At 44.6% G+C, this 5,790-nt stretch overlaps 1 long non-coding RNA gene across 1 annotated transcript; it reads right to left on the bottom strand.

Moving 5' to 3' along the window:
- Nucleotides 1-2,877: 2,877 nt before the first annotated feature.
- Nucleotides 2,878-3,336, bottom strand: LOC135081189 (uncharacterized). Its single transcript, XR_010259145.1, has 2 exons — nucleotides 3,305-3,336; nucleotides 2,878-2,993 (listed from the first exon to the last, which is right to left on the bottom strand). It is a non-coding gene; the product is annotated as an uncharacterized LOC135081189 (long non-coding RNA).
- Nucleotides 3,337-5,790: the final 2,454 nt, after the last annotated feature.

Here is a 5,790-nt window from a genome sequence, read left to right as displayed (position 1 = left end):
ACACTTTTCCGACACACCCCGCTCGGTTTACACCGACTGTGCGGGACTTACACACCGCTATAACCACCGAGTTTCTTGCCGGCTCTTCTCGGTGGTTGCGACTTGCGAACCGGCGTAGATTCACGCGTCGCGAATACACCCTCCATGCCATGGACACGGAGGAACTATTAAAGTTCCTCCGGGCCACTCACCCGGAGGTTCTCTCCGGGTTTAAAGCCCACATACGGGCAAAATCCCTCGCAAGCTCCGTCTATGAGGAGCCTGCTTCCCCGTCATGTCCCGAGGACGCCATGTGCGATCCTAATTCGGCCCCGCTACCAATCCCGCTCACGAACGAGCACTCTATTGTGATAGATCACCAATCCCATGCCCCCAGTAGGGACATGGAATGTGACTCTGTCTCAGACGCCGATGACGGTGGCTTCACCACCGTCAGTCGTCCGAAGAGGACCCGCAAATCCGCGGCCTCTCCCCCTCCTTCCCCCCCTGCGAAGGCGCTGAAGGCCAACTCGGGCCTCTCTCAGCCCTCGCAATCTTCCCAGCCATCCGGCTCGCAGTCGAGCACCGGGCGGACTGTCAGAGTCCCACCAGTCTTTGTCCAGGACAAGGCGTCCTGGAACAAGATTTCCGGCGCGCTCAAGGAGCGCCACATCAATTTCTCGCACGCTAAGTCGTGCAATGTAGGCATTAAGGTGTCCTTGTCCACCTCGGACGAGCACCGAGCCCTAACCCGCTTCCTAGATGAGAACCGTATCGGTTATCATACTTTCCCCCGTGAGGAGGAAAGGGAGCTGCGGGTTGTTATCCGTGGCATTCCCAAGGAGCTAGACTCCGCCTCCATCTTGGCCGACCTCAAGGCCCAAAAGGACAATGTTCGTTCTCCATACATTGTTCGCCTAAAGAACCAACAATTTTGACATATTACTACCCGAAAGCGAAATAATACGATTCTGTGTGTAAGAACAATGATTCCTGATGGACACTTGCCATAAAATTAATGATTAAGAATATTAAATTACAGCGATTTTATAATATGTCGTTTATGACAACATGGCGTCTAATGTATTGTGTGAATGTATGAACACCGATTCGCGAAAAATGTTTTGTATTGTCGTCACGCCGAGTCGCAGCCAAATAGTATAAAATAATAGAACAAGTTTTAGAAATACAACTCGGCATTCCACTTTTACAATATGCCCACATATTGCACGTAAATAAACAACATGAATCGTAGGTTGTTTCCACCCTTGTCATCTGACACATGAAATAAACTCCTATTGTATTATAGATATCGAAGCCGAATCGTATATAATAATAGAATGGGTTTTGGAGATCACTCGGGGTTCCACTTTTATAAAATACCTACATATTACATAAAAATACCACGAATCATGAGTTTTCTTTTCACCATTTACATCTGACACGAGATAACAAACTCCTATCTCCATGACTACCATCGTAGTCTATGCCAAAGACTACAATATTTTAAGCAAGAAGTTTCAAACCTTAGCGGCTACGGTAACCCCTGGGCCACATACATCATGATAACATTCGGTCGACACCGGAACGAAGTCTTGCGATTATGCAAAAAAGCATCGTATTCTAGTGCGGCTATATCACGTTCAACCGGGGTTTTAATTCGACTAAAGTCCTGACTAAAGACTGGAAGAAAATACGCCGCATTGTATGAGCACTTCGTGTTCGTTAAAGCGGCTTCAGATCTAGAGCCCACATAGTTTTCTTTCCAATAATATCCGCAAGTAGCGCTGCATGATCTTTACAACAAAAACGGCAATAGTTATTAAGGTGCCAAAATTATATGATTACTTTGGCACGGTATTATACACGTTCGAAGATTTGTCATTTTCATTCATTTCTTCATCATCATCATCATTTCAGCCACAGGACGTCCACTACTGAACATAGGCCTCCCCCAATGACTTCCACATCGCACGGTTGGTAGCGGCCTGCATCCAGCGCCTTCCCGCTACCTTTATCAGGTCGTCGGTCCACCTTGTGGTGGGTTGACATTGCAGAATATGACTTTTGATAGGTTCATCATAGAATTCGGCGGGGATATCCTCACGGAGGAAGTTCGTAAAAGGGCGGAACAAGATCTTATAATAATGCAAGGCCGAAGCTGTTACGCGCGTGCTCCTACGTGTAATCCGGCGAGTATGCAATAAATAGTAATGTCTGGTAAATAGTGGTAATACGTATCGTTCGTTCGTTCGTTTCAGCCGAAAAGACGTCCACTGCTGGACAAAGGCCTCCCCCAAGGATTTCCACGAAGACCGATCCTGCACCGCTCGCATACAGGCACCTCCCGCGACCTTCACCAGATCGTCGGTCCACCTAGTGGGAGGCCTGCCCACGCTACGTCTTTCGGCTCGTGGTCGCCACTCAAGAACTTTCCTGCCCCAGCGGCCATCAGCTCTACGAGCTATGTGCCCCGCCCCGTCTATGTCTGTATGCGCTACGATTACAGGGTATCATTTTGCATAGTCGCAAGACTTCACTCTGCTGCTGTCAAATCAATGTCGCATAATGTTATCGCAATGTGTGTGGCCCTTGGCCAAATCACAGAAGCCTATGCGAAGAAAGAGCACTTGAATGACAATAAAAATCAGGGTTACCATTTTATAAGATTTCCTCACTATTGAGGGTAACAAAGTAACATTAATAATCTAGCCATTAATTACATTTATTACCTATACGAGAAAGTAAAGCAACATGCGGTTTTATTTTAATTTGTAAAATATTAAACCCCTCATATTTGTAACAGTTTGTTCCAAGTTTAGTTTTACTGTTTTGTTAACAGTATTGCTGTTTCAGCTGTCACTGTGAAGCTTTGGGAAAATAAATAAATAGAAAAAATATTAACATAAATATTTATTTAAGTTTTTATGTTCATTATCATAATATGCCAATTTAAGTTACACTGTGTGACAGTCTTTGACACTAAACAAACTCTTCAGCTTAATAATACCTACCTACAGGGCGTTTTTATAGTTACTCTTGCTGATGAAACAAGAAGGGTTGATTCTACTACTGAAATACAACTACTTTTCTTACAGGACCAATATCAAATTCTCAAAAAAATTCACATCCTCGTGATGGTGATAATTTCTATGGAGAGGTTTTTTTTATATTCGGTCTCTTGGGATAAGTTATTCCATTTGAGCAGTAGAATTAATCCTTTTTATTCGATCACATATAAAAACAACACAAGTGTTTAGGAAAACTTCTTCTTTGGTATGGTATCACTACGGAGTTATAATGTCGGCAACTCTGTATCACTGACTTGTAACTTTCAAACAGCATGAATAATAAGGGCACCACATTGGTTTTCTTTCTGAAAAAAGGCTTTCAGTTTTAGTACTAACCCTTTAGCACTATTTCATTGAAATAAAAATACAATAAACGCACAGAAGACTGAAATTGAGTCAACTGACGTGACATTTATAATTTGTTGACATTATGACAGTTTGACAAGACTAGGGATTGAAAAAGTTTTAATTGAAAAAGTAAAATGACAATTTATTAAAACGATTCACATGGATATAATCGATTAAAAATATTTATAAAATGTTCTGATACTTGCCTGTAGCGATTATCCAATCCTGGTTTCTACTGAAAAACTACCTCGTGGCAAGATTTTAATAAAATAATAAAATCTTTATCTTCTCTTTCACAATCTATAAAAGTTCATTTGGTCTATTATTATACATGTGCTATGAATGAGGGTTTTCGCGATTGAAAAATCCGCGAGATGGCAATACGTAGACGCGAGGTCCAAATGCTGCATGATTGGTGGATATCTGTCAATGTCATGTCAAAAATAACCAATCATGCAGCATTTGGACCTCACGTCTACGTATTGCCATCTGGCGGATTTTTCAATCGCGAAAACCCTCATTGGCATAGATTATGAGAGACTGGCAACTATACTAGGTTGATATCAGGTGATCCGTCTGCTCATTTGCCTCCTGTCACATAAAAAAAATATATATATGTTTCTCACACTTCAACTGGCATTGGATTCAACATCGGATTCTGACACTTTTACAGTTATGATACCATGAATATCAGTTTATGGTCCTAATTATTTTTATTTTATTTACGACCTTCGACCAGTTGGACACTTTAGATATCTTCTTGTAATAGTGTCAAACTGTCAATATCTTTTTAGCTTTTAACGCAAATCTAGTCTTCAAAGCAGTTTAATCGATTTATTTTATTTTCAAAATCGATATTTTATTGTCTATGATGGCCGCAGGAACATCACTATACATGGACTCCCAGCAATAAAGTACGGTAATGCCTCGTACAGATTTTATCGGCAAAAATTATGGAACTTGATAGGTTTTAGACCATGCCACGCACCAAAACGTCCGGAAGTTGTAATAGTATTATAGAATAAACGTTAAAAGACTTATTAATTTAATTTTTCAATGCTTAAGTGTCCATTAGAATGAAAGGGTGCTTAATGTATTAAAAAAAATAGAAAATAATTATGATGGGTTAATGTTTTTGGGCGGTTTTTTAGGCGGTTTCTGACAATGTCCTTTCCCCGTCAAACAGGTTCATCGGCTGTACAGGACTCGTACACGCGAGCCATTTGACCTTGTCCAAGTAGTCTTGGACTATTCCAACGAAGCGAAATCGATTTTCAATCTGAAAACGGTTTGCTTCATCTCCGGGCTCAAAGTTGAGCCACCCCGAAAGCGCGGCGCTCCCGGCCAGTGCCACCGCTGTCAACATTACGGACACGCTGCCCGTAATTGTCACGCCCGTCCTAGGTGCGTCAAGTGCCTAGGCGATCACGGCACAGCCGACTGTGTCCGTGACAAGGCCACAGCCACCGAACCACCGAGCTGCATACTGTGTGGTAGCCAGGGTCATCCTGCGAATTATCGCGGTTGTCCCCGGGCCCCACGCACTCAGCCGCGTGCCCCCATCCCCTCTGCCCCCAGGCAGATCAATGCTACTCGCAACTTTGCGGTAGCAAGTGAGGCTCCTAGCCTCCGCCCCAACAGGCCCAATGCTTGGGCTAGGCCTCTGGCCTACACCCAGGCTGCCAGCCTTACTCCCGCACCCGCCCAGACAGCTGTGGCCTCACCCGCGCCCCAGCAGGCTCCTCAACCCCACCCAGCCCCTAAGGCTACGCCAAAGGCACCTACCTACCAGGCGCCTAACCCTAGTCCCTCTGCCCCTAAGGCACCGGCCCACAAAGTCCCGGCCCCTCAGGCCAAGCCCCAGCCTACACATTCACCTGCGGCTGACATTAAATTGGTCAGAGACTTCTTTGGCCAAATTAATGTCGGCGAGATGTTTGTGATCGCCGCAAAACTGCGCGCGACTAATGGCGAAGGCAACATCATGGATAGGTTATCTATCCTCGCCGAACACGTAGACTTTTGCTACGCTATCTCCTCTTTCCACGCTCCGTAATGGCTAATCCCACCGCTAGGATCAAACCCCGGTCAATCACCTTAGCTTTTTTCAACGCTAACGGTCTTAGACAGCAGAAGGACGAGGTTACTCAGTTCCTTACCGACCACCAGGTCGACATCTTTCTGGTTCAAGAGACCCTCCTAACACCCTCTATTCGCAATCCTAGGATAGCGAACTACAATATCATTAGACACGATAGGCCCACACGTGGCGGCGGCACGCTTATTTACTATAAGCGTTCTCTGCACTGTGCTTTAGTCGATCCCCCTTCTCTCTCTAACCTAGAAGTCTCCCTTTGTCGGCTAGCCATGACTGGACACGAGCCCATCCTCA

The sequence above is a fragment of the Ostrinia nubilalis genome, chromosome 19 (genome assembly GCF_963855985.1).
Source record: "Ostrinia nubilalis chromosome 19, ilOstNubi1.1, whole genome shotgun sequence".
NCBI classification, from domain to species: Eukaryota; Metazoa; Arthropoda; class Insecta; order Lepidoptera; family Crambidae; genus Ostrinia; species Ostrinia nubilalis.
Note: the sequence above shows the minus strand (reverse complement) of the source record. Positions and strands in the feature narration are given on the sequence as shown.